The sequence below is a fragment of the Phyllostomus discolor genome, chromosome 2 (assembly GCF_004126475.2).
Source record: "Phyllostomus discolor isolate MPI-MPIP mPhyDis1 chromosome 2, mPhyDis1.pri.v3, whole genome shotgun sequence".
NCBI lineage: Eukaryota > Metazoa > Chordata > Mammalia > Chiroptera > Phyllostomidae > Phyllostomus > Phyllostomus discolor.
Genome location: NC_040904.2, coordinates 147,810,413 through 147,838,236, shown reverse-complemented (window position 1 = coordinate 147,838,236; position 27,824 = coordinate 147,810,413). Strand labels below are relative to the sequence as shown.

The 27,824-nt window shown below is 34.0% G+C and overlaps 1 protein-coding gene across 1 annotated transcript in view; it reads left to right on the top strand.

Moving 5' to 3' along the window:
- Positions 1 to 27,824, top strand: part of TRHDE (thyrotropin releasing hormone degrading enzyme) — a 368,798-nt gene that overhangs the window by 225,283 nt on the left and 115,691 nt on the right. The window lies entirely within an intron of this gene.

The following is a 27,824-nucleotide window of genomic DNA, read 5'->3' as shown; positions in this document are numbered from 1 at the left end:
TGTAAAAATACAAATTATGTTAGAAAATATCTTTTCAAGGCAGTGATCGTCACATTGGCTCAAAAAGGTGTTTTTGATGTTTTATAAAAATAAGTGGAAGTGTAGAATCATATTTAAATATATATTAATATATTGAAGAAACTAAATAAATGTTTAAAATATACATTAACTTTTATATATGAGGGTTTTGGCTAGATTTTGTTGGATGCACATTCAGTTCTTTAAACTATATCTATCCTTGAGATATAATGCAGGAAATAATTTATTAAGATGGCTTGAAATGAGTTTAGAGACAGGTCTGTAGTTATTTCCCACCTACCACCAAGTCCAAGACTATTTATAAATAACAATTTACTTCAGGATGAATAATATCCACAAATATGACTTATAGTAAATATGTTTTAGATGTGTTTTTACATATAAATAATATCTTTTCTAGCTTTATTATACTTGAATAATTTCTAATTTATTCAAGAAGATTAACATTCAAACAGTAGGAAAATAAAGATACAATAATTATTATTCCACCCTCTCTACAGTTTGGTGCTAAGGCTTTCCATTTACAAATGTGATAAATGAGCAAACCATGCCTCAGTTTTTAGGACCACCATTATAAAGGTTACTGGCTTACTTGTCTCTAGCTATGTGTTGTTTATACTTTATTGAAAAATAATTGACAAATATAATTATACATATTTAAGGTGTACAATGCGATGATTTGATATACATACACATTGTGGAGTGATTACCAAGGCCAAGATGATTAATACACCCATCATCTCACACAGTATGTTTTCTGTTGTGGTGAGAATGCCCAAGATCTGTGCTCAGCAACTTTCCAGTGTGTGATACTATGTTATTAATGGTAGTCACCATGATATACTTTAGATCATCAGAACTTCTTCTCTTACACCTAAAAATCTGTACCCTTTGACCTGTATCACCCCCATTTCCCTCTTTCCTTAGCCCTTGGCAACCATGATTTAATTCTCTGTTTCTATGAAATTGGCTTTCAAAAAAATTCCACATAGAATGAATACCACATAATATTTGTCCTTCTCTGTCTGGGTTGTTTTACTTAGCATAATGGCCTCCAGATTAATTCATGTTGTTGCAAATGACAGGATTTCCCTGTTTTAATGACTGAGTAATATTCCATTATATATATGTGTATATATATATGTATATATTTTCTGTATCTATTCATTCATTGAAAGACATTTAGATTGTTTTTTTCTATTATGCCTATTATGAATAAATACTAAAAGAAACATGGTTTGTAGATTTTTTTAAGATACTGATTTCATTTCTTTTGGATGTATACCCAAGAGTAGGATTGCTAGATCATATGGTAGTTCTATTTTCAATTTCTTGGAGAATCCTATATTGCTTTGCATAATGACTGTACCAATTTACATTCCCAGCAGCACTGTATATATTAGGGTTCTCTTTGTTGTATATTCTTGCTGGCATTTGTTATCTCTTGTCTTTTCATAATAGTCATTGTAACAGGTATAAGTTAATAGATCATTGTGGTTTTGATCTGTATTTCCCTAATTATTAGTGATGTTGAGCCTCTTTTCATATACCTATTGGCCATTTATATGCCTTGTTCAGAAAAAAAATGTCTGTTCAGGTCCTTTACCCATTTTAATTGGATTGTATGTTATTTTGCTATTGAGTTGTATGAGTATTTTATACATTTTGGGCCTTAACCCCATATCAGATACATGGCTTGCAAATATCTTCTCCCATTCTGTAGTTTGCCTTTTCAGTTTATTGATTGTTTCTTTTGCTGTGCAAAAACTCTTTAGTTTGTTGTAGTTCCATTTGTTTATTCTAGCCTTTGTTGTCTGTGCTTTTGTCTTATCTAAGTAATCTTTGCCAAGACTAATGTCAAGGATATTTTCTCCTTTGTTTTCTTCTGGGAGTTTTATAATTCCAGGCTTACAATTAAATATGATTCATTTTGAGTTAATGTTTTTTCAGTAGTATATGATGAATCCAGTTTAATTACTTTCCATGAGGATATTCTGTTTTCCCAGTATCATTTATTGAAGAGACTATCTTTTCCCCATGTGTGTTCTTAGTGCTCATCAAAAATTAGTTGACCATATATCCATTTAAGTGTGGATTTATATCTGGGCTCTCTAGTCCATTCCAGGTTCTATGTACCTGGGCTTTTTTTTTGCCAGTACAATTCTGTTTTGATTACAATAGCTTTGTAGTCTAGTTTAAAATCAGGAAGTGTGATGCGTCCAACTTTGCTCTTTTTTTGTTCTTTTCTCAGGATTGCTTTGGCTATTTGAAATCTTTTGTGCTTCCATACAAATTTTAGAATAATTGTTTTTGAAAAATGCCATTGGAATTTTGATAGTCATTGCATTGAATCTGTGGATCACTGCATTGTATGGATATTTTAACAATATTATTTCATCTAATACAAAAAATGGACATCTTTCCATTTATTTGTGTTTTCTTCAATTTCTTTCTTCAGTATCTTATCATTTTCAGTGTATAAGTCCTTGGTTAAATTTATTCCTAAGTATTATATTGCTTTTGATAGTGTAAGTAGTGTCACTTTCTTAATTTCTCTTTCATATGGTTCATTGTTAGTGTGTAAGAGAACTGATTTGTTTGTTGGTTTTGTATTCTTCAGTTTTACTCAATTGATGATTTATAAGTTGGAAGAGTTTTTTGTTATTGTTGTCATATATTTGCTATGGCTAGGACTTCCAGTACTATGTTGAATAGAAATGGCAAGAGAGGGTGTCCTTGTCTTATTTATGATCTTGGAAGATCTTTTAAGTTTTCAACATTGCGTATGATATTAGCTGTGAGTTTGTCTTCATGTCTAGCCTAGTATCTCTATACCATAAGTACTACTGAAAATACTGTTTTTGCTACATATTTTTAAGTGATAATAGGATCTACCCATTTCCAATGAAGACTTCTCAAGAAAAAAATTCTTTTTTTGAACAGCTATAGTGAAATATAATTAAAATATGATAAATTGCACATGTTCAAAAGGTACAATTTGATATGTTTGATATATGTATGCAGAGAGAAAATATTACCATAATCAAGTTAGTGAATATATTCATTAGAAATTTGCCCATAACTCTTTGTAATCTTTCTTCCCATCCCTCTTCACTCCTCCATTGGTCAATTTTTTCACTATAGGTTAAATTGAATTTTTTAGAGTTTTATATAAGTGGGATCATACAGTATGAACTCTGTCTGCCTCCTTCTACTACACCATTCATGTTGTAGTACATCTGGAGATAACATAATTTGTTTATTCACCTGAATATTTTGGTTGTGTCCAGTTTTTACTATTACAAGCAAACTTGCTGTAAACATTTATGTACAGGTCTTTGTATGTGTATTTGTTTTATTTCTCTTGGGTTAATACCTAGAAGTACAATGTTGAGATGATGTGATAGGTATGTTTAATGTTTTGAGACTACTAAATAAACTGTTTTCTGAAGTAGTTGTACCATAGCACATTCCTACAGATAGTATATCAGGGTCCTACATTATCCACCTCTTCCCCAACACAAACGTCATATAATTAATTCCTTTATTTTAGATACTGTGGGGTATCTTATCACAATTTTAATTATATTCTCCTATGGCTAATGATATTGACCATTTTTTTCACTTGCATATTTTTCCTATGTCTTCCTTGGTGAAGAGTCTGCTCAAACCCTTTGCTCACTTTTTAAAAAATGGGCTGTTTGTTTTTTTACTGTGGAGTTATGAGGGTTCTTTTTATCCTTTGCTATAGGTTATCAGACATAAGATATACAAATATTATTTTCTCAAATAGTATCCTGTCTCTCACTTTAATGTCCTTCTAAAAGAAAAGGGTATAAGTATATTTTATTATTTTTTAAATGATAATACTGTTGGTGTCATATTTAAGAAATCTTTAACTCACGGCTCTGAAAGTTATTCTTTTGTTTTTTTCTTCTAAAGTTCTATAGTTTTAGGTTTATATTTAGATTTATGATTTATTTTGAGCTATCTTTTATATATGGTGTGGTTTAAATAGAATATTTTTTCTTTGCATATGGATATTCAATTTTTCAAAAATCATTTCTGGAAAAGTCTATTCTTTTTTCACTGATTTGTCTTTGCACATTTGTGGAAAATCAGCGAGTTATATATATGTGAGTATATTTTCTTTCAGTAATATATTTTTAGTGAATATTATTTATTTCTAATATTTCTAATATTTTAGGCTATTGTAACTGATATTTGTTTTAATTCCCATTTATGATTGTTTTGTTCTATGTAGACATGCAGTTGATTTTTGTATAATTATTTTGTACAATGTTAAATGGAAGGAGTGAGAACAGGAATCTTTGTATTGTTCCTGATTTTAAGAGCAAAACATTCAGTCTTTCACCAATAGGTATGATTTTGCCTCTGGTATTTTATAAATATCCTTTATTCCTCTTTTGCATTTTGTTCCTACATTGCTGAAAATTCTAATATGAAATGGATACTGATTCCAGCAAATGCTTTTGCCCCATCTATCAAAATGGTGATCTATTTATTTACTTTATCCCCACCTGAGGACATTTTTTCATTGCTTTTATTTTTATTATATTTTTCATTACCATTTAGACCCTTATACCTCCCCCTCTTCCCTGCAATCACAACAGTGTTGTCCATGTCCATGAGCCCTTTTTCATTTTTGCTCAGTCCCTTCTCCCCCAACTTCCTTCCACCCTTATCTGTCATATTGCCCTCTACCTATGACTCTGTCTTGATAGGAGTTGTATTGGATCTATAGATCACTTTGGGTAGAATGCACATTTCAATGATGTTGATTATTCCTATCCATAAACATGGTATATACTTCCACTTCTTTGTGTTTTCTTGGATTTACTTCTTCACTGTCTTAGTGAAATCATATGGTCTTTGTCTTTTTCTGACTGGCTTATTTCACTTAGCATAATGCTCTTCCAAGTCCATCTGTACTGTTGCAAAGGGTAAACTTTTCTTCTTTTTTATGGCCAAGTTTTATTCCATTGTGTAAATGTCCCATAATTGTTTTATCCACCCATCTACTGATGGACACTTGAGCTGCTCCCATATCTTGGTGATTGCAAATAATGCTCAAGGAACATAAGGGTGCTTATGTTTTTTTTTTTTTAATTAGTGTTTTGGGCTCCTTCATATATATTCCCAGAAGTAGGATTGCTGGGTCAAAAGGCAGATCCATTTTGAATTTTTTCAGGTACTTCCACACTGCTTTCCACAGTGGTTGCTCCAGTCTGCATTCCCACCAACAGTGCAAAAGGATTCCCCTTTCTCCACATCCTCTCCAGCACTTGTTGTTTGTTGATTTATTGTTGATAGCCATTCTGACACTTGTGAGATGGTATCACATTGTCATTTTAATTTTCATTTCTCTCATGATTAGTGACAATGAGCATCTTTCCATACGTCTATTGACCACCTGCATGTCCTCTTTGAAAAAGTGTCTAGTCAGTCCTTTGCCCATTTTTTAACAGGTAGAAATTTATTTATTTATTTATTTTTATTACTTTTTAAAATTTTAATTTGTATTATTGTTCAAGTACAGCTGGAATGTTTTCTAAATGCCAAGTACAAGCACAAGTCCCCTCCCTCCCCTGATTCTAACCCCCCTTGGTTTTGCCCATGTGTCCTTTATAGTTGTTCCTATAAACCCTTCCCCCTTTTCCCTCCCATTATCCCCTCCCACCTTGCCTCTTGTTACTATCAGTTTATTCTTACTTTCAATGTCTCTGGTTGTATTTTGCTTGCTTGCTTGTTTTTTTGATTAGGTTCCACTTATAGGTGAGATCATATGGTATTTGTCTTTCACTGCCTGGCTTATTTCACTTAACATAATGCTCTCCAGTTCCATCCATGCTGTCTCAAAGGATAGGAGCTCCTTCTTTCTTTCTGCTGCATAATATTCCACTGTGTAAATGTAACATAGTTTTTTGATCCACTCATTTGCTGATGGGCACTTAGGTTGCTTCCAGCACTTGGCTATTGTAAATTGTGCTACTATGAACATTGGGGTACATAGGTTCTTTTGGATTGGTGTTTCAGTGTTCTAAGGATATAATCCTAGCAGTGGAATTGCTGGGTCAAAATGCAGTTCTATTTTTAGTTTTCTGAGGAAATTCCATACTGTTTTCCATAATGGCTACACCAGTCTACAATCCTACCAACGGTGCCCTAGGGATCCCTTTTCTCCACAACCTCTCCAACACTTGTTGTTTGTTGATTTGTTTATGATGGCCATTCTGACTGGTGTGAGGTATCTCACTCTGGTTTTAATTTGCATCTCTCTGATGCCTAGTGATGCTGAGTATCTTTTCATATGTCTCTGGACCCTTTGTATGTTCTACTTGGAGAAGTGTCTATTCAAGTCTTTTGCCAATTTTTTAATTGGATTTTTTTATCTTCCTAAAGTGGTGTTGTATGAGTTTTTTTATATATTTTGGAGTTGTGTTTTTGGTATTAATTTTTGTAAATACCTTATAAATTTTGGATATTTACCCTTTATGAGACTAGTCTGCAAATATGTTCTCCCATTCTGTGGGTTGTATTTTATTTGGTTGACAATTTCTTTTGCTGTGCAAAAACTTTTTATTTTGATATAGTCCCATTTGTTTATTTTTTTTTCTTTCATTTCCCTTGCCTGGGGAAATATAGCTGATAAAAAAATTGCTGCAAGCAATATGTGAGGTTTTGCTGCCTGTGTTTCCTTCTATGATTTTAATGGTTTCAGGTCTAACATTTTAAGTCTTTGATCCATTTTGAATTTATTCTTGTGTGTGGTATAAGAACATTGTCTAGTTTCATTTTTCTGCACATAGCTGTCCAATTTTCCCAACACCATTTATTGAATAAACTAAATTTCACTCATTATATGTGCTTACTTTATAGAATATTTCATTGTTTGTGGAGAGAGGGGAAGGAAAAGAGACAAAGAGAGAGCAAAACAGTGAAATACTGTTGTGAAAGAGAAACATTAATTGGTTTCTTTCTCATATGTGCCTCAACTGGGGATGGAACCTGCAACTTAGATATGTGTCCACACTGGGAATTGAACCCATTATCTTTTGGTCTACAGGAGGACACTCCAACCAACTGAGCCACACTGACTAGGGCAAGATGTTTCTATTTTTGCTTCATTGTTTTTTTTTTTCCAGTTTGTAGTGTGGTGAATTATATTCATCGATTTTTGAATGTTAGACTGTCCTTGCATTCATGAGACAAAAACCATTCTGTCATAATGTATTTTTAAATATACTGTTAGATTCAATTTCCTTTAAAAATTTTTAGAAATTTTGTATCTATGTTTATTAGGGATATTAGTCTGTAATTTTTTTTCTTGTAATGTCTGGTTTTGTTAATGCTGTAATGCTAGACATATAGAAGTTAAGCTATTGATTCCTTTTCAATTTCCTAAGAGAATTCATATTCCTTTCTTTGTTAAATATTTGATAGAATTTATCAGTACAACAATCTGGGCCTGGAGTTTTCTTCATGGGAAGAATTTTAACTATAATTTCATTAATATATAACTGATTATTCAGTTTATTTATGACTTCTTATGTAAGCTTTGGTAACTTGTGTGTTTTTAAGGATTTGACTCATTTTATCCAAGGAGTTTAACTTATTGATGTGAAGTTGGACATGATATATTATTCTTTTAACAACTACTGCATCTCTAAAAATGTCACATCTTCTATTCCAGATGCTATTAATTTTTGTTTCATCCTTCATTTCTGAATGTCTCACTAGAAGTTTATACATTTTATTTTTAAAACTGTAGCTTTTGGTTCAATTGATATTTGCTCTTAATACTATTTTATAGATTTTTCCCTGTAATCATTATTCTTTCATTTTGTATATTTTGAGTTTAACTCGTCCTTTTTATTTTAGTTCTTAAGGTGCAAGCTGAGGTCTTTAGTTGGAGACCTTTATCCTATTATAATTTAGGTGTCTATTACATAAATTTCCTCCTATATAGCATGCTTTCCCCAATAGCATGCTCCAAATTTTGATATATTCCAATTTCATTTTTATTCATTTTAAAATACTTTATAATTTCCTACTTGATTTATTAATTGTCTATGGGCTATATAAAGTGCATTGTTTAATTTACAGATATTTGGAGATTTTCCAGAAAATTTTCCACTTATTTTTTATTTAATTTTATTGTGGTCAGCAAAATATATTCTGGATGACTTGAATCTTCTTAGAGTTAGTAAGGCATGTTTTCTGGCGCAGAATTTGATGTCTATTGGTTAATGTCTTGTCTACATTTCAAAACAATATATATTTCACTGACATTGGCTGGAATGTTTTCTAAATGCCAATTAGGTCAAGTTGGTTTATAGAGTTGTTCAAATCTTCTACAATATATCCTTATTGATTTTCTGTCTACTTGTTCATTATGTTTACTTGATGGGCCCTCATTGTTTAGATTCACCCACACGGTGCCAAATCAAACATTTAAAAATGTAGAAAAAAATAGTGACCCTATTCTAGCTGGCATATCTAGAAAATAATCTTCAAATGTGCATGTGCAAAAATAAAAATAAGAGCAATTTGGCTGCAATCTCAGGGATTCATGTTGACTATCTCTCTACCAGTCCTTAATGTATAGTTAGTGTCTTTGTTCAATTTTCCAATTTGCTTTTCTCAGGTTCTTTCTATCAGTAAATTAGCATGTGAGTAATGTGAAAGACCAATTTAACTTTGTACATGGAATGGGTAAACCATCTGGGATGCATGACAGGTAATTTGTCATTCTGGGATGTGTGACAGGTAACAGGGACAACTGTACAAGCATAAATAATATCAACTGCTAACATTTATTAAATGATTATTCTGTGCTAGGCACTGTGCCGAACTCTTTATATTTATTAATTAATTTAATTATCATAATCCTGTTTAGGGGATATTATTGACATGACTCTCATTTTAAAGATGACTCATGGTCACTCCAAGGATACCTTGGTCAGAAAACCAGGTTCCAGATCCAACATTCTTACCACTGCCATATTTGATCAGCAGCTCTGGTTAGAGCACTTATTCCAGAATCATTTGTAAGCCCCTGCTTATTTTCTAGGCACTGTGTTCTGAGTGCTAGGGTATAACAATAAATGAGACACAAAGGAGAGACAGCTTATGAATATCAGTGCAATAACATAAATATTAACAACTGTATTTCCATTTTAAATGTGGAAACCTAACTCAAACCATCTTAGACAATAAAAAGGAATTTGCTGACTGAATATTTGATAAGCATGAGATTTAGTATTAGCTTTAGGAATGATTGAGTCCAGTTATTTCAACAGTGTCATCAGAAATCAACCTTTCATCAGCTTCATGGCTTCTTGCCTCTATCTGACATAATTTTTAGATAATTCTTAGGGAGGTGGCCTCAAACAAGTTTAGGCTGATAGAGTCCCCACCCTTATGATCCTAATGAGCTCAGAGGAAAGTAAACTCCCTCCCTCACAACAGAATCTATCTTTGTTTTCCCAAATGGCAATGATTTGTTCTGATTAGGGAATAGATCACCACTGGTCAATCCCTATGTCATGGGCCCAAGATTCCCCATGGACATTCTGACTGGCTTGACTGACTCATGAGCTCCTCCTCTGGTGAGGGAGACGGATAGGCCACATAATTGGAAGGCCCATTGAAATCACTGGAAGTAGAGTTTCGAAAGAAAATGATGGCTAGAAAAGAGTAATGGATACAAACCTCCAAATCTTAGAACTTATGATGAAAATAAGAATAAGTTATAGTCATGGGGGTAAGGGAATGGAGAATGACAAAAAGGTAAAAAAAAAAACAAAACCCTTTTGTAGAGAAGGTTCATAAAAGGAGCACACCAGTGTTTGAGTGGAATATCAAAGACTTCAACATAGTCAGAGAACTGCAAGAGTTTGTGGAAGTAGACAGGTTAGAGGGATAAGCTGGCAAAAACTTGGAAGACCTTTTATGTGATACTAAGAAGTTTGAACTTTATCCAGCAGATCAGGAGAGTTTCAAACAGAGGAGTATAATCAAAATTGCATTCTAGAAAGAATAGTTCTGTAGGTGTGGTAGAGATTGAAATGATATGATAGATCTGGACATTTTTTAAAAAGATTGCTGTGTCTAGAGTTTCACCCTATAGAACTTACTTTTTTATTGTAGTGTGTAGCACAAAAACTTCTTGCCCAGTGCCCTTCTGTGCTTCCCCCCCTGAAGATCCCTGTTACAAGACCACATTAACCTCTGTCAAAAGTCAACCTTTCATTGCATCCGTGTTCTGCTGACTTATCTTCTCTTGTGATTATTCCCTTAATAGTTATTCTAATTACTCCCACTGCTGGGGTTTTGTGTTGTTGATGTTATTCTTCCTGTGTAGTTTTATTATACTTTAAATAATTTTTTATTTTTTTCTGTTATATAGAAATGCACTATAAGAATTGAGAAGACTATAGAGACATAAAAGTTAGGAACCAACATACCAGATACTGAATTTTGTGGGTTTAAATGTAAGAACTGAATGCCTTTGAAGAAATACCAAGTAATACCAGTATTAATTGAATAAAATAAACCTCCTAAAATCAGACACATATTTTTAGAATGGGAAGAGAGAAAAATGAGAACTAGTCTGTAAAAAAAAAGTTAAAGGAGTTACATCCAGTAAAATTGTTGTAACAAATTTTCTATTTTAATAACAGATTGAACATGAGGATGCTTTTATCCTAAAAGTACAATGGAAATAGGAAAATACTGTTCATAGATAGGAGAAATGGGAAGATAGATTGACATAGTTTCTTTTCTCTAAAAGCATAAAGGGAAATATGAATCAGTCACCCAGTGATGTGGATGGTGAAAGTAAGTTATGCTCATTAAGTTTACTGCCCAGTTGGAGAGGATTGCAGAAAGCTTGGGAGTGAGCAACAGATTTCAAAAATGACTTAAACAACTTTAAAGAGGATGCTTTAAAAACACAAGCACTTTTTAGCAATTCTTGTAACAAGGTTAGTATATTTTAGAGACAAAATAAAATTACACAGAGTAAAAGGAAAGAATTGAGAAGTGGAGAGAAATCCACAAGGGGTCATGTTGAACATGAATAAAAAAAGAAGTGTGGCAATTCAACATAATACTCTGCCAATATATTCCAGACTTAAAGTTTAAAAATCTTTGTGTGGCTAAAGAGGAAAACATATACCATGTCTATCTTCTTTCAAAGTGAATATGAAAAAGACAATCAGCCATTTGCATTGTTGTCCCTTCAGATACCAGGATCCCCATCCATGGCATCATGTCATCCAGGTCATGATTAGTTCGTGGAGAGAGCATACACTCTCTATACAGTACAGGTTTTCTTCTAAAAAAAAAAAAGTAAGATAGTGCCTTCCATCAAGAACAAAACCTACTACCAGACATAAAACATGGAATGAAAACAGTAATTATACTGAGAGTAATGGTAAGGCACATCTATTGTTTAATGAGCACTCACTACATAAAAGGCATTTTGTGAAACACTTGCATGTATTATGTATTATCCCATTTACTCTTAACAGAACATTAGGAATGTAGGCATTTTTAACCCATTTATTGATGAAGAAACTGAGACTGAAGAGGTTGTTTCCACAGGGTTGCACCTCTAGCAAGTGAACAAGCCAGGATTTGAAGTCAGATCTAACTCCAAATTGTGGGCTCTTATCTATAAAACTTTTCACAAATAAAGAAATATATTTTAAGACAAGTTATGATATGAACCATCTCAGTGGATGGTGAGTTCTCAGGCCACCTTTGATCCTCTCTTTTATTCTCTTTGTCAGGAAATCTTGTCTCTGCTGTCAGAGCATTTCTAGAATCTGACCTCTTCTCTCCACCATTATTGTTGCCATATGATCTGAATAACCACACAGTTTCCTAAAAGCTTTCTTTTATTCTAATCTTGCTCCATGCAGTATATTTTTAACCAAGCTTCAAAGTGATCTTTTCTAAAACCTAAGTCAGATAGTGCCACCTCTTTGCCTGAAACCCTACAATGACTCCCTGCCAAAGTGAGACTAAAAGGCAGTCTACAATGACTCACAAGTCTTTGTCTGATCTCTACTCATCCCATGGTCTCCAAGCCCCCCACAGACTCCTAACATTTATCCTATCTCTTATCCTTGTGACTGCATCTGTTATTACTGGCTCTTCACTCATAGTACTACCACCATACTAGCTCTCTTGCTTTTCCTGAAAACCAACTAAACTCCCTATCATACTGGGGCCTTTGAACTGGCTGTTCCCTCTGTGGGGAATGATGTTACTCCAGACATCATCATGGTTCTAACTTGTTCTCCTTGAAGCCCTTATTTAAATGTCACCTCCTCAAAGAGGTCACTCATTTATGTTAACTGACATTCTCATTTTTCTCCACCTATTTTCTTAGTCTGATCTACTTAACTGTTTTGTACCATTGTAACTGATCACCTTCTAACATATTATACAGTTTATTCAATATTATGTCTACTGTGTTATCTGGCTTCCTGCTTTTTCCCATTAAATGTGAGCTTCATAAAAGGAGAGATCTGTGTCTGTTTTTCACTGTTTTCCTGGGTTCATTCTACTGCCTTCATGGAGTAGTCACTCAATAAGTATTTGTTGAGTTGAATTAAAGTAAATGTCAGAGAAGCAATGGAAGCAAAACCTTATGGTGTTTCAGAGGGAAAGACTCCACCTGTTTTATAAGCATTAGGAAAAAGAGTTGGCACTTGAAATAGGATTAAAGAGTTTTAGAAGTATTTCCATATGAACTCCAGAGGGGGAAGAATTGTGTGGCCCAGTCATTCTCTTTTCTGATGGGTTCTGTCACATGTGGCCTGACCCCTCGGCCCTGGGCCTCATGGGATCTCTGCAATGCCAGACCAGTTTCCCGCTGTTTCTGCACTCTCCTGCTGCAGGCATGATCAGCCCCCTGTTCTGCAATTTTTTTCCAGCTTTTATTCTTTTAAACAGGCCTTCTTAGTCTCTGTTTTCTCTGCTTACAGCCAACTGCATACATATTTTCAAATAAATGTAATTGATTACTATTTTGTCCTCTTTGACATGTTTGTACATACTTTACTATCAGTATGTGAATCATTATATATAGTTATATAAACTAATTATAACACTTGTGGTCATTTCTATAAAACAGTTGGACAGCAGGCTTTCCATCAGGTATATAACGGCAATAATGTAAGTATCAGGAATAAGAGTATCAATTGTTTCTTAAGGGCCTATTTTGTACTGGACATGAACTTAATAATCTCATTTAATCTTCTACCCTATAAGACAGATAATATTATCTCTAATATATATATAAGAGTAAACATAGACACAGGTAGTTTAAGGATGTTCTCAGGCTCTCAGGTGTCAGAGCTGAATCACATGTCACTGTTTTTAACTCATGCTTTTTCCACTCTACCAGGATACTTATTTTTTACTAATTGCCTATTATGCCACTATTTCAGTAAGAAATATGATTCAGGTTACAGTCTTTTGAACACTAAAGGAATTGATTTTCCCTCAGTGAAAAGTGCAGAACTTTACATGTCCATGGCTCTACCTTTATTTTGTTCATCATTTTATTTTGTTCATTAGAGTCCACATATAATAGTAAGTGGGATCGTATGGTATTTGTCTTTCTCTGACTGGCTTGTTTCACTTAGGATAATAACCTCTGGGTCCAGGGAACAGACTTACAGCTGTCAGAGGCGAGGGTGGAGGGTGAGACTAGATGGAACAAGGTGGAGGGATTAGCCAAAGAACACACAGAGTGGGGCAAAAGTAGGCTCATGTTTGTTCGTATAGAAAATACAATTAATAAATAATAATACAAAATAAACTCTTTTATGTATTCTCAACTGTAAACCTGCTTTTGCCCCGCCCTACATGTGCATAACCCATAGACACTGATGGCAGTGTGGTGACGGCCAGAGGGAGGGGGCCCTGGGGCTGGGTGGAGGCAGGCAAGGTGAGGGGTAGGATGCAGACATCTGTAAAGGTGCCAACAATAAAAGTGAAGGAAAAACAAGTAAAAATGCTCCCAATGTGGCCACACACAGGAACTTATATTTCTGAATGTGTGCAACATTATAAACTTTTTTATCATAACCGTTGATAAGGTTTCATATCATATGCATGTCTGCACATCAATAAATATTTTAAACATAATTTTAATAAATTCATATTATTTAATATTAAAAAGGGAAAGCCCAGTATTTTAAAATAAGTAATATACTTACATGCAAATCAAAAGTAAGAGTTGTAAAATCTGGGAAGTAATAATCACTGGTATGATCATCTTATAAAGAAAATGTGAACAAGCTTAAGAGACTGAAAAATTAAGCAAAGAACATAGAGGGATGGATGGGAGAGAGAGAGATTGATTTAAAAACAATTGGAGATAAATCCAATCAGAAAAGCTAAATAGCTTACATATGCCCCCCTGCACAATAGAAGACCTAGGGATAACTTAGTAGTTGGCTCTAATATGTAACTGTGCATTATAGGAAGGCTACTCATTAGTTCTCCATCAACATCAAGGTCAGAGTAAGATAAATGGCCTTAAATTACAGGTAGAAATTTCAGTTCATCTGAGAAAGGACTTTTTTTTTTAATTGAATTTATTGGGGTGACATTGGCTAATAAAATTATATAGGTTTCAGGCACACGGTTCTATAATACATCATCTGTATGTTGTATTGTGTGTTCACCGCCCCAAGTCAAGTGTCTTTCCATCACCATTTATCCCTCTTTACCTTCCACTTCCTCCTAGTCCCTTCCCCCTGGCAATCACCATAAAGAAAGGCCCTGGACACAGAAAGATCGTGTTAACATCAGTAGCATTTAAACATTTTAATATGAACTACAAAAGGTTATAAAAATCTTTCCTTTGATATTCTTTAAAAATAAAACCTGCTCTCAAGTTAGCAAACTGAAATGGAAGAGTACAAAAAGGGTTTGTCCTGGATCTTGATGTCAGGGTATCTATCATATAGTCAATGCAATATAAAATGTATAACTTATTACAAATTAGTTTTGCATGCATATATTTATGTTTGCAGCATTTTGTTTTTCTCCTCAACTATACAGATAAAAGCATGAATTGTAAAGGAAGCAATTCTTAGTTAAAATGAGAAAATTTAGAGAAAATTCCCATCCATCTCTGAATCATCTGTTGATATTTGGGGAAAAAATCATTAAAAGGATGTCCAGGATAGTATATACTTTAGTGACTCTTACTTTTTATCACCAGGAAGTCTTGTCTTTGCTTTTGTCCTTGAATTACTATTATTTTAGGCCAGAGGTGATTTTAAGACATCACTTAAAGGAAGTGCCTTTTTTTTTTTTTGCCCTTTTAAAGAAAGTGTACATGCTGGGAGGTGATGGTTTTATTGACATTTCTGTGACAAATGCTGTTATCACTTACTGGCAAATTATTAATTTGTGTATTTTGCTTATGGAAGCAAGTTTTATTTTGTGTATGTGTTTGATTCATCACCATTTGAATGGCTTCTTCTTTCTTCTTTTTTTCCTCAAATCTTAATACTTAAAACAGCTTGCTTTTTTTCTTTCTAGTCACTTGTACTTCTCTCCACTAGCTGTACCTCTCTGATTTAGATATACTTGATGAAACTGAAAGAAAAACTATGCATGTGATACAAATAAATAGCAGGTTACTCAATAGTGTAAAGAATGGATTAATCCCAAAGGAATTATTATCTTATTTGGCCCTTCTTATGTTTTGTTTTGTTAGTAACTAATGGTTAGTATGCTGGTTTTGAATTCCTCTGCTGCACACAGTTTCTGTCTGTCCTTTTTACTTGGCTGAAATGCTTAAGAAGGTGCAGTGTTCATTTTGAGTTCATTCTTCTGCTCTTTTCTGTGAAAGCCAGGATGGTGATCACACAATATAAGGAGCTTAAGAGCCAGAGCTTTGTTAATTCTTAGCTTGCAAAACTTGGTCGTAGTGAGGTTCTGCTTCTGCAGCTTTCTGAAATAGCTTCTCAGCCACAGTTGTTCTTCACGTTTTGTTTATGCAAAAAGCTTAATTCTGATGACTTTTGCAATGGTTCACTCATGCCAGACTTCATCAATAGCCATAATTAAGAATAAAAAGTACCATTTCAATTAGTATAAATGGTATTACACAAAGAATGTTTCATTGCCGTAACTTGCTCACCCTGCAACTATATGCAACTTTAATTCCATTAAGCTAGCAGGCAGCTATAATGCATCTCAGAAAGGAATTTGGCTGCTGTTAAAAGAACAAGGTCAATTCAGTTAGGAGACCTGTGAATTTAAAATTGTTTTATATGGGATAGTCAGAGGGAAAAGCAATTGGAGATAAAATCTAAAAAGAATTAGGAATCAACCAATGTATAGTTCTCCCTTTGTACATAGGGGGATTGCAGTGTTTTGAATAGATTTTCTGGAATAATGGGATTCTACAGTGGTTATAAAAAGGACAACTAAGTTCAGGAGTAAATTAAGGTAGAGAAGGATAAAAAATCAAGGTAATTGGCATTAAGGGTTGACATTTTGACAAATGAGAAGTGTAGAAAGAAAAGGAGAACAAAAATAAACTACCTTTTTACAGAAACAATGTTTGGAGAAAATCAAGAATAAAAGTATTCGCAATATAAACAAACAGTGTGTGTACTTATAACAATGGACTAGGTTGGAAGAGTTTGAACTTAAGAATTTTACTGAGGAATAGTGGTGAATGGGTTATATTTAGCATCTGATAGACTCATCCTTTACCAAGCATAACCACTGCCAATTTTAAATCAACCACATATAGTATATTGATATAGTATAAAAATCATCAGAAGCCCTACATGGTTACTCATTTACACATAAGTTCAAAAGAGATATCTCTTGTTTTATCACTATAGACCCTTTTAATTACTAGTCCTCTTTCATGTGAACCCAAAGATTATCTTTTTTTAGTACTAAAAAATTGTAGCTACCAAGTATTACAAATTTACCTCTATATTAATCATTGATACCTGTAAGTCTCAATCAGAGTATCTATTTCAAACAGGCCAAGTTGTATTATTATGCAGGGTAGATACAATTCTAGTCAAACAAATAAGAAAAACTTGTTTGGCCCATATAACTTTTTTAAAAGGTAAATATGTTATTTCCCTTGAAATAATGAAAATATTTCTTTAGACACATTTTCATAGATATTTTCACAGATTTCTTCAGGGGAGGCTAAGGGTCATTTGATGATACACTGAGAAAATTATCTACAGAGTTTATGTTTTATGCATACTTTATCATTTATGCTATTATATATTCCCTGGTAGCATTTAATCAAGTTTTTGGTCTTTTTCTTTTTTTAAAATAGAATGCCTTTCAGATTATTTTTGGTTGCTTTGTATCAGTATTAGAAGGCTTGACTGTGATTTTACCTTTAAAAAATTGAGAGATTAAAAAAAAAACAACAACCCTGAAACTAGCTTTTGTCTTGAGGGTATTTTTCCCACTAGGAGAATTCGAGCATAATTTTCAAGGTTTCACAGAGATAGGAGAAGAAGACAAAGCCGAAGGTGAGAAGTTTAATGGGAGGCCTCCCATAAAGCCAAGACCTTAAAAAACTACACCTTCAGCACACAGATAAACAAGAAATAAACCTATCTCCTTCCTCAGAAGACTACAAAGAAATTGTCTATTTCAAACTTGGACAGCAACACAGAGGGAAAGAAAATCTCCCCTGAAAATTTGTAGCCATACATAACATTAGCTCATAACAAACAAACAAAAAACAACCTCAATACACTATAAATATTAAGGCAGAATTTTAACTTAAAACTAACCTTAAATTAAAATTCTGGACTAGAGATACCCTCAGATGCCAGACAGACACTAAAACAAATCTTTTCTAGAGATACAAACCTTAATATCACATCTCAAAAGGTTTTCACAGATAAATCTCAAGAAAAAAGGGCATTTCATTGTCAAAAATAATGAAGCACACCAGGAAACCAGGTTCTGTGGCCATGAGGTAGCCAAAACAATTGAGAGCTGTCATGTATGTGCTTAAAATATTGGATATGTTAGACATAGAGTATACAATAGTATATTAATAAATTTGAGAAGATAAAAAGAGGCTTGAAAACATAAACAAAATGAAAGCAGATTTTAAAAATAACTACGAGGATAACTATGAAAAGGTTATAGTGGCATTTAAAAATATAGTACAAATAGTAGCTGGTTGATCACAGTTAGAAAGAGCTGGAGAGAGAATTATGAATAGAAAGATAGAACTGAAGGAGCTCTCCAGAGTGCAGCATGAAGAGGTAAAGAGACAGCAAACATGAACGAGAGGTTAAAGGCAGTGGAGGAGTGGAAAGGTCTAACACATGGACGATGCATAGACTGAAGACTTAGCTTCACTTATTGTTTTCATCCTTTGTTTCTTCATCAAATTATTACTTCTTAGCTACAGAGATTAAAGTTTCTTTTTGCCTTAAAAAGTAGCATCATTCTTAGAAACAGAAATCAGAGTTTGATTCCAGATTTTGTTTTTTTTTCAAGTTTACAAAATTTAATTGTTTATTTTTTCATTTTTTAAAATTTTATTGTTGTTCAAGTACAGTTTTCTGCCTCTTTCCCCCACCTCTCACCCCAACCCCACCCCTCCCCCTCCTTCCCCTGATTCCACACCCCCTTGGTTTTGTCCATGTGTCCCTCATAGTTGCTCCTGAAAACCTTTCACCTTCCCCACCCCCCATTATCTTGTCCCATCTCCCCTCTGGTTACTGTCCATTGTTCTTAATTTCAGTTTCTCTGGTGATATTTTGCTTGCTTGTTTGTTTTGTTGATTAGGTTTCACTTAAAGGTGAGATCATATGGTATCTGTCTCTCACCGCCTGGCTTATTTCACTTAGCATAATGTTCTCCAGTTCCATTCATACTGCCACAAGGGATAGGAGCTCCTTCTTTCTTTCTGCTGCGTCGTATTGCATTGTGTAAATATACCATAGTTTTTGATCCATTCATTTACTGATTTCAGATTTCCTTTATCTTAAAACTACAAATATTACCCATCACCAAAGCACTGTGTTATCTTTATTCTCTTTTAAAAGTATTTAAAAGCTTGAACAAGATAAAAGAATGATAATAGTTTAAAAAATGAACATTATGGTTTTTATATTAATAGTTATTCTTTGAGTGCTCACTATGTTACCAGTTTTACCATACATCATTCCATTTAATACAACATCAAGCTGAAGCCTAGAGTAGTTACATTTTTTTTCGTGTCTAGCTCATATAGCTTATAAGTAAAAAAAACCCAAAGATTTCTTCTTAAAAAAATTCACCTGAGGACATGCTGATTGATTTTAGTAAGAAGCGAAGGGAGGGAGAAAGAGGGGGAGAGAAACATCAGTGTAAGAGAGAAATACCAATTGCCTCTGGTACACCCCTACCAGGGACTGAACTCATGACCTAGGCATGTGCCCTGACTGGAACTGAAACCACAGTGCTTTGATTTACAAGATGGACACCCAGCCAACTAAGCCACAGCAGCAGGGCAGAACCAACATTTCAACCAAACCTACTAGACTCCAAATTGTGTTCTCTCATTGCCTGATTGCATAGTCAGATCAGTGTTGACTTTCACAGTAGAGAAGGTTATATATTTATTTAAATAATTTTTTCTTTCTTCTGACCATTTATTTCATCTCTACTTTGAAATGATTTTAGATACAATTCATTGCCTGTCTAAGGAATCCAGTGTCATTATTTTATGATTCCTGAAGTCTACCTTGACCAGATATTTTTATTTTCTTGTTCTCTCTTCTCATTAATTTTTACATTACCCTCTTAGCTTTACCTGACTTCCCCTCTTCTACATTTGAGCCAATAGCCTAAGATTCTCAGAAAAATTTTAAATCAAAACTGTCTGTATGTTCAGAGACCATAAGTGGAGATGTGCATGGGCTGGAGTGGCACTGTGTGGGTCTAGGTGACTGAGAAGCGCGGGTAGGCTTCTGCAGCGTAGAGCACATCCAGAAGCAAGCCAGCTGGTGCAATCCAGTGGTGCGCCACCTTACAGCCATAATTTTACATTAGGATGCAATTATCTCAGTGCCATAAAAATATCTGGCCTAAAGTGGAGAATTTTTGTGATGTAGCCCTCTGGCTAATACTATAAAGCAAAGCAAAGCAATGATCAAGCAGAGTATGCCCATGTTTAGCTTATATATTCCCCAAAAGGATCTAGCCCCACCATTTTAAGATGGAATGTGGAAACATTCATTGCCACATCATTTTCCTTCTGGAAGGGCATCCGTCCCAGCAGGAACTTTGTGAATAAATTGAAGCAGTTTAAACTATTTCAGTAGTCAATTTGCTAAGAGTAAAAACAAGAGTTTTAAATGCTATCTAATGTCTAAGAATTTTTTTTTCAGTTTGATATGAGAATGTTGGCAGTGATAGGGGAAAGTTAGCATATTTAAAGGTATTTATATCTGAAATAATAACGTCAGTTAAGTCTTATATAACACTATCAGCCACTTATATATATATTGTCATTATATCATTATAATAACCCCATGATATAGATTTCCCTTTCCATCCCCATTTTATGATGAGGAATCTTAGGAAGTAACTGATCTACTACTACAGCGTTAGTAAATATTGGAGTGAGGATTCATACACTGACCATTTGATCTGTGCTGTTAGCCAACTGCACCAGATTGGTAATCCTTTGATTTCTGTTTAGACAGCACACTGCCCAAAACACATGAAGAGACACTCATTTTTTTCTAATAGGGCTGTTATGTTTTGTAGTTATTTGTATGTATTAGTGTAGTTAGTCTCCTCTGTTTTGCTAAATCAAAGCTTTAACATTATCCTAGTTATTACTTAGTTCAGAACCTTATAGATGGTGAGCACAAAGTAAATACTTGTAGTTTGAATGACTTTTACCAGTGATTAATTTCACCCTCCAAACCCTTTCAGGTAGTTATACAAATTTAATTTCTAGCTGTTTCAGATTCCTACCAGCTGTGACTTTTGAAACATTTGTTGTTTTTCATTTTAAACCTCTACCATGAAAAAGAGAAGTAAATATGGCTCTTTACTAAATATTAAGCAAAGTAATGCTTTATTAAATGCTTATGTGACCTTTTTAAGTGCTCTTCAGATTGAACTATTCAAACTTTTTTCTGAAAAGTAATACAAAATGAAACTTTTTTGGCTTGTTCTGCATTACTTTCCTTAAGCATTAAGTGGCACTTCTTCATCCTTGCATCCCATGATTCCTTAGACAAACCTGGGGAGAAGTTAGGAACATTCTGCACACACCCTTCACCCCTGAGATAAAGATCAGGAAAGGAACACACCTGCCTTTCAGCATTCCTTGATGTCGTGTCAGAACCATAATTACACTCTTGTATACTTGAAGAGCTAAATCTTTTATTATTTTCCACTTCTGCTTGAGAAAACATTTTTATAGCTTGGCACCAAATGTTTTTTATCAGTTCCTTTTAATGTCTCATTAGTGACCTTGTTGCCACCTGAAGCCATGATGTTACTGGTCAGATTTGGGAGAGATTTGCTATGAGTTAAGTAGAGCCCTTTTACTTTTCTCCCAGATATAAAGATATGAGTCAGTTGCTTTTTCCCTTTTGTATTTCCTCTATGTTAAGCCATAAGAAACTCAAGTTGATCTTTAACTGTTTCTAAAATGAAGGCAACATCACCAGGTATTAGGGTGGTTTATTTCTCCTAGGCTTCTGGTAGTGGCAGCAATCAATGATTTTTATTTTTGTTGTTTGTTTTTTGTTTTTTGATTGATTATAAAAAGAATGGAGGAAAGCTAGAGGTAGAGATTTGATGCCATGTACAAGAAGCTAAAGTTTGAAAAGGTAATAATAGGACCTATGATGTCGATATTTGCTTAGAAGGTGTTAAATGGTTCTTTTTAGATTACTAGGAGAAAGGGCATTGTACATTTTTATGTATGTGTCTGGGAAAATTTAATCCTACAAAAATGGTGTTTTCCAAAGTATGAGCTGTGGAATACTACAATATGTTCTCTTAAAATTATTTTCTTCCTCCTCACTCATATCAAAATTTCAGGTTTTATTGGTTTGCCTTAATAGCATTACACAAAAGTATACCTTAAATAAAAGTTTAAGCAATGAATTTATTCTGTGGGCTTGCTGGAAAAATTCTGGCAAGATTCTATTTGTTTCTCTGCCTATAAAAACAGACTGGATCTATGTGCTTATGATCTACCGCATCAGATGAGATTGCTTCAGGATAAATGTCTTGCTGCTTTGGTTACTGCCTGGATGGTATGTTCTCTTTTAATATTTAAAAAAATATTGTATTTTTCCATCACCATTTAACCTCCTTATACCTCCTTCATCTTTGCAATCACTACACTAGAATCCATGTCCATTAGTTCTTTTTCCTTTTTGCTGGATCCCTCCACCCCTTAACTCCACATCAGAGCTGTCATCCTGCTCTCCACCTATGGGTCTGTCTCTGTTTTGCATGTTAGTTCAGTTTATTCATTAGATTCCAGATATGAGTGAAATCACTTGGAATTTGTCTTTCTCTGACTGGCTTATTTCACTTAGCATAATGATCTCCAGGTCCATCCACGCTATTGCAAAGGGTAAAATCTTCCTTTGAATGGTATGTTTTTGAGTTTTGAAATTCTCTAGGTACAGAATACATCAGTGCTTTGCCATACTGAAAACAAAAATCAAAACCTGGGGGTGAAAGTTGCCCTTCTATTTTATAAGAGGGGATGGTGGTGAACACTTGCCTTGGTGTGCAGCTCTTATCAGGTCCTCGATTTGAACCTGCTCCCCATTCCACTCTGCCACCTACAAGCATCCAAAATGAAGTTGTAACTTGCATTTCTGAAGAAGAAATACAGAAAGAAAGAATGCACTTCTCAGTGAAGTACCTGAAGAGGCTAATTTATTTTCTTGAGAACATCTGAAGGAAGTTTAATGAAACTTTAATATGGGCATTTCATTATCTTTGTAAAGTCTCCCTGAAGTCAGAATAAGAGAAAGGGAGACAGAGAAAACCTTCCTCAAGCAATTATTTCCCTTATCCTTCAAATATTGGGACAGTAAAATAATTTTCTTAGCTCCCAGAAAATCGGTCATGTCATGTATGGATGAATTCGACAGTAAAGATGAAAAAGGGTGTCAAACATCATAAGATGTTTTTCTTCTTTGCTTTTCTTCATATACCTGAGTGACAAAATGACATGGATATTTCAACTGATCCATTTTTGTTGTGCATTAATTGCAATGATTGAAAAATTAGTTATGCTGGTATTTACTGATAACACATTTTATTTATTATGGATCTAGTTGGATGGCAAATTCAGTTTTATAGCCCGGTGGAGTTTGGAACTGTGACTTTATTTAATATTGTTCTTGAATTCCTGATGGCCCATCTGTGTAAATAAGCTCATCAACCTCTTGTGTGAGCCCATCCTTGAAGAGTTTCTCATATGGATGCTTAATGAAAAAAATGTACTATGCTTTTGTCCTTGTCAGTGGTGTCAGAACATATGAGATATTCGGTACAACTGCTAAATAAAGCTTCCGCTGTGAGAGAAAGCCTGGCAACATTTTGTCTGGATGAGTAAGCAGCTAGTGTGCACTGGGTTTCACTGAAAGAAGACAATCCTGAGCCCATATAAAGGACATGGTTATTTATGGTCATGTTTAGTGACTTTGTTCACATGGAAATCACAGCTAAAAGTCTGGAGAACTGACCTCCAACTCTCAAGTCTTCTTGACTTGAATCCTTAATTTCCCATGAAGGCATCTTTTAATACCTGTCTCCCAAAATGCAGTGATACCACCCACAATAAAATGAATTAGAACAACAAGGTGTTGATGTTTACATGAAATACCTGTGAATAGAACTGTGCCCGAAATTTACTTCATTTTAAAGTCATCTAGAAAAAAGTCACTTGACTCGATACGTGACTTAGAAAAGTTTTGAAAAGCTGCAATCCCTTTTTAAAATAAAATAACTTTGTTTTTTAAATGTGTATTTTAAATAAAAAAATGTTGTATCTTTATTTTAGAACCCAATTATTTTATTATTTCCCAAAGGTTTAGATCAAAGTACAGTTTTTTAAAAAAATTTTCTTTCTTTTTCAATTATAATTGTTACTCCTTTCTAAAAATATTAGCTCTTTCAAATCTAAATAATGGTATAGTATAATGAAATATTTAAACATTAGTTAGCCTGATGAATTCCAAATAAAAAGATTCTATCCAGTATAATTTGAGATTATCAAACTTTAGGCTTGTATTTGTTTGTCTTTACTATATATAATCATATAGAACCTTAAGACACTACTCTAGGCTTCTGTTTCTTATGTAGGTATGTGTGTGTGTGTGTGTGTGGTTGGTAATTATTAGACTACTGTCTTTTTCCTGAAAAAGAATAACAATGAGCTTTGGTTGAGCTGGATTTTGGAGCAGCAAGTACATTAGTGGTGGGCTGGGTTAGATGGATGAGTAAATGAATAAATCAAAGAAAGCACCAGTTTGGGGAAAGGCTGAACAAGTGTCCATACACATCTGTTTGATGATGGTAGGTCTTACTAGAGAATATTCTACTTTCTGGAGGAGTAATATTTTAACTCTTAATACAAAAAGAAAATATAGTTTATTCAAACTACCTTTTGAAGGTCAATCTACATGTTCCAGTGACGATTAATGCCAAATAGTATGTTTTTCATGGCCAAGAAATACTTCCTTTCAGGTCTCTGTTTTAGCCATTAGTGTGTGTGTGTGTGTGTGTGTGTGTGTGTGTGTGTGTGGTTGCTGTTTAACTCCCATTGGAGTTAAAAATCAACTGACTACACAGGCTTTATTTGAACCTTTCCCATATTTGAAAAGTGTTATTAAGTGTTTGGCTGGGCATTTTCCCAGGAAAACATATTTAATCTTATTTTTATCCCATCACTGGATTTCCTCTAATGTCCCTCTGACGCTTTTATCTATATCTTTTTTGTTCAATGCATAGTTATTGCAAATATTGTTCAATAGATGATTTTTCCTGTATTATATTTTACCCCCAATATTACACCCATATGACCTCTGCCTCTAGTTGCTCAGATCCACAGGAGCAAAGGCAATATCTCCTGTTGTTGTACTTTTGCTGGATTGATTTCTTTTTACTTTTTAAGAGACAACATTGTTAAAATATTCTATATTAGCAACTCAGGCAATAGCAATTGTTTACCTTTTGTTGGCTATTAGTAGGAGAGTTAGAAATATTATCTCAAGACTCTGGCTTCCTTTGGCTTGGTTATTAATCTTGTAAATGATATTTTATTTTGCTGAGATGACTCTACTTTCTCATGTTCTGTTGATGACATGTAATAGTTTAAAAACATTCTTTATTTTTAAGAAGGTTTTATTTATTTATTTTAAAGAGAGGGGAAGAGAGGGAGAAAGAGGGAGAGAAACTTCAGTGAGGGAGAGAAACATCAACTGGTTGCCTCTTGCACATCCCCAATTGGGAAACTGGCCCTCAAGTAGGCCTGTGCCCTGACTGGGAATCCAACCAGCAACCTTTGGCTTTGTGGGACAATGCTCAACCAACTGAGCCATGCTGGCCAAGGCTCAAAAATATTATTTTAACCTCAATTCGCAGAGACATTTTCCCATCACTATAATATCAGTTCTTCATAACTTGCAGACCAGATTTTCCCTGGTAATGTAAAGATTGCACAGAGGGCCTGTCCCCTCCCATAGCGCATCCTCCTCCAGGCGCTGCTCTCAGTGCAGCTGCGCTTGGCAGTGCTCCAGCCCGAGGAGGGACATGGTCCCTCTCCTAACTGTTAGTGGTATAGAAGGTATTCGTTGTGTGTAAATTTTCAAACTAAGACAGATTGTGCTCTAGGTCAAAGTAGATATAAAAACAAGTGCTGTGGGAGAACTGTAATGGCATTTTAATTCTGACTTGAGTTAGAAAATATTTCTTAGAAAAACCTGACGTTGGAGTCAACTAAAGACTTAAGTCATATTAATGTTAAGATTTTTTTTGAGCAGTAGGGGAATTTCAGGCATGAAGAGGCTGTGCAAAAGCATGGATAATGGGAAGTGCCAGGAGACTAGATACACAGCTCTTCCCATGGTCATGCAAAAGAAAATACAGGCCAGAATCCGGGAGGAGGATTATGAAGAAGAGCTAGACTTAAGAAAACATTGTTCTCGAAAGAGTCACATGCCCATTCAATTTCTTCTTTTTTTTTCAATATATGCAGTATCTATTTTGTACACCTTCAAAATTATATACATCTATATATAATAAAAATAAAATTTAGGAAGGGAAAATTGGAAAGAAGTATGAATTTAACTATGAAATTAAATTTTGTGCTTATAAATTACTTTGTAGATAACTTCAAATATTTGAATATTTGACATTTTAATTATAAAGTAAAAAGTGAATGTTTATATTATGTAGAAAATGCACAACCTAATTTATCAGAGGTCAATGTTATACTCTATATTTCAGAAAAAATTCAATTAATGCTAAATTTTTATTACATTAATGTAATTGTTGTTTGCATAGTAAATTATATATATTTTTAAAAGATCTTATGTATTTATTTTTAGACAGAGGGGAAGGGAGGGAGGAAGAGGGGGAGAGGGACATTAATGTGTGGTTGCCTCTTGAGTGTCCCCCACTGGGGACCTAGCCCGCAACCCAGGCATTTGCCCTGACTGGGAATTGAACTGGTGACCTGTTGCTTCCCAGTCCAGTGCTCAATCCACTGAGTCACACCAGCCAGGGCAATTAAATTTTCTTAAGTTGCTAGCATTCAACTAAATCCAGTAACACCTCTTAAGAAACGTTATGTCATCTTTTATATTAGACAGACACTGGGGAAGTATTTTTTGTTCAAAACATATCTAAACCTCATTTGTAATGATTTTAAGTACTTACTTTGACATTAGTTAGCATAATATTATATGTGATTTTTTAAAGTCTTATTTATGCAACATGTTTGACATACCTTTTTCACTAACATTAATTCATGTTGTATTTTCTGAATAAGATAAATTTCATGGTGGGAGTTAAACTGTCACAGACAAGGAACAACTCTTTTGCAATAAGTGACAAGTATACCACTTGTTTGCTGATATTAAAAAAACACAAATGGTATTGACATCTTTGTGCAATTATTTTATAGCCTCTTGTTCTCAAGTTCTAAAATGAATTTGGGATGAAAGAATATTTAGATTATTATATATATTTTTACAAACAAATGGTGTTTCTTGAATTCTCAAAATAATATTAAATTAGTTTTACTCATTCAATACTGTATTGGTTTAGGACATTTCACAATTCTACTTTGTTTAGCAATAAAATATGTATACATATATATCAATTATTCTTAAACCATTGCTTTGGTAATGCCTTAAAAATTTAATTGAAATAATATGCATATTAATAGTTTGATTTTTAAAAGAAAATTATTCACACATTCTTAATTGTTAAAAGAGTTACTCCAAATTTCTGGATAATTCAAATTATTTCATTTTTCTCTTTATTGTTTTGGGTTGGCCAAAAAGTCCATTTAGTCTTTTCCATAAAGTAAAAGATACATTTTTCATTTTCACCAATAACTTTATGGATTTGTATATTTGAGTATGTGGGCTATCTCCCACATGGGTTTCTAGTGGGTAGAGCCCAGGGGTGCTGCTAAACATCTTCCAATGCTTAAGACAACCCCACAGCAAAGAATT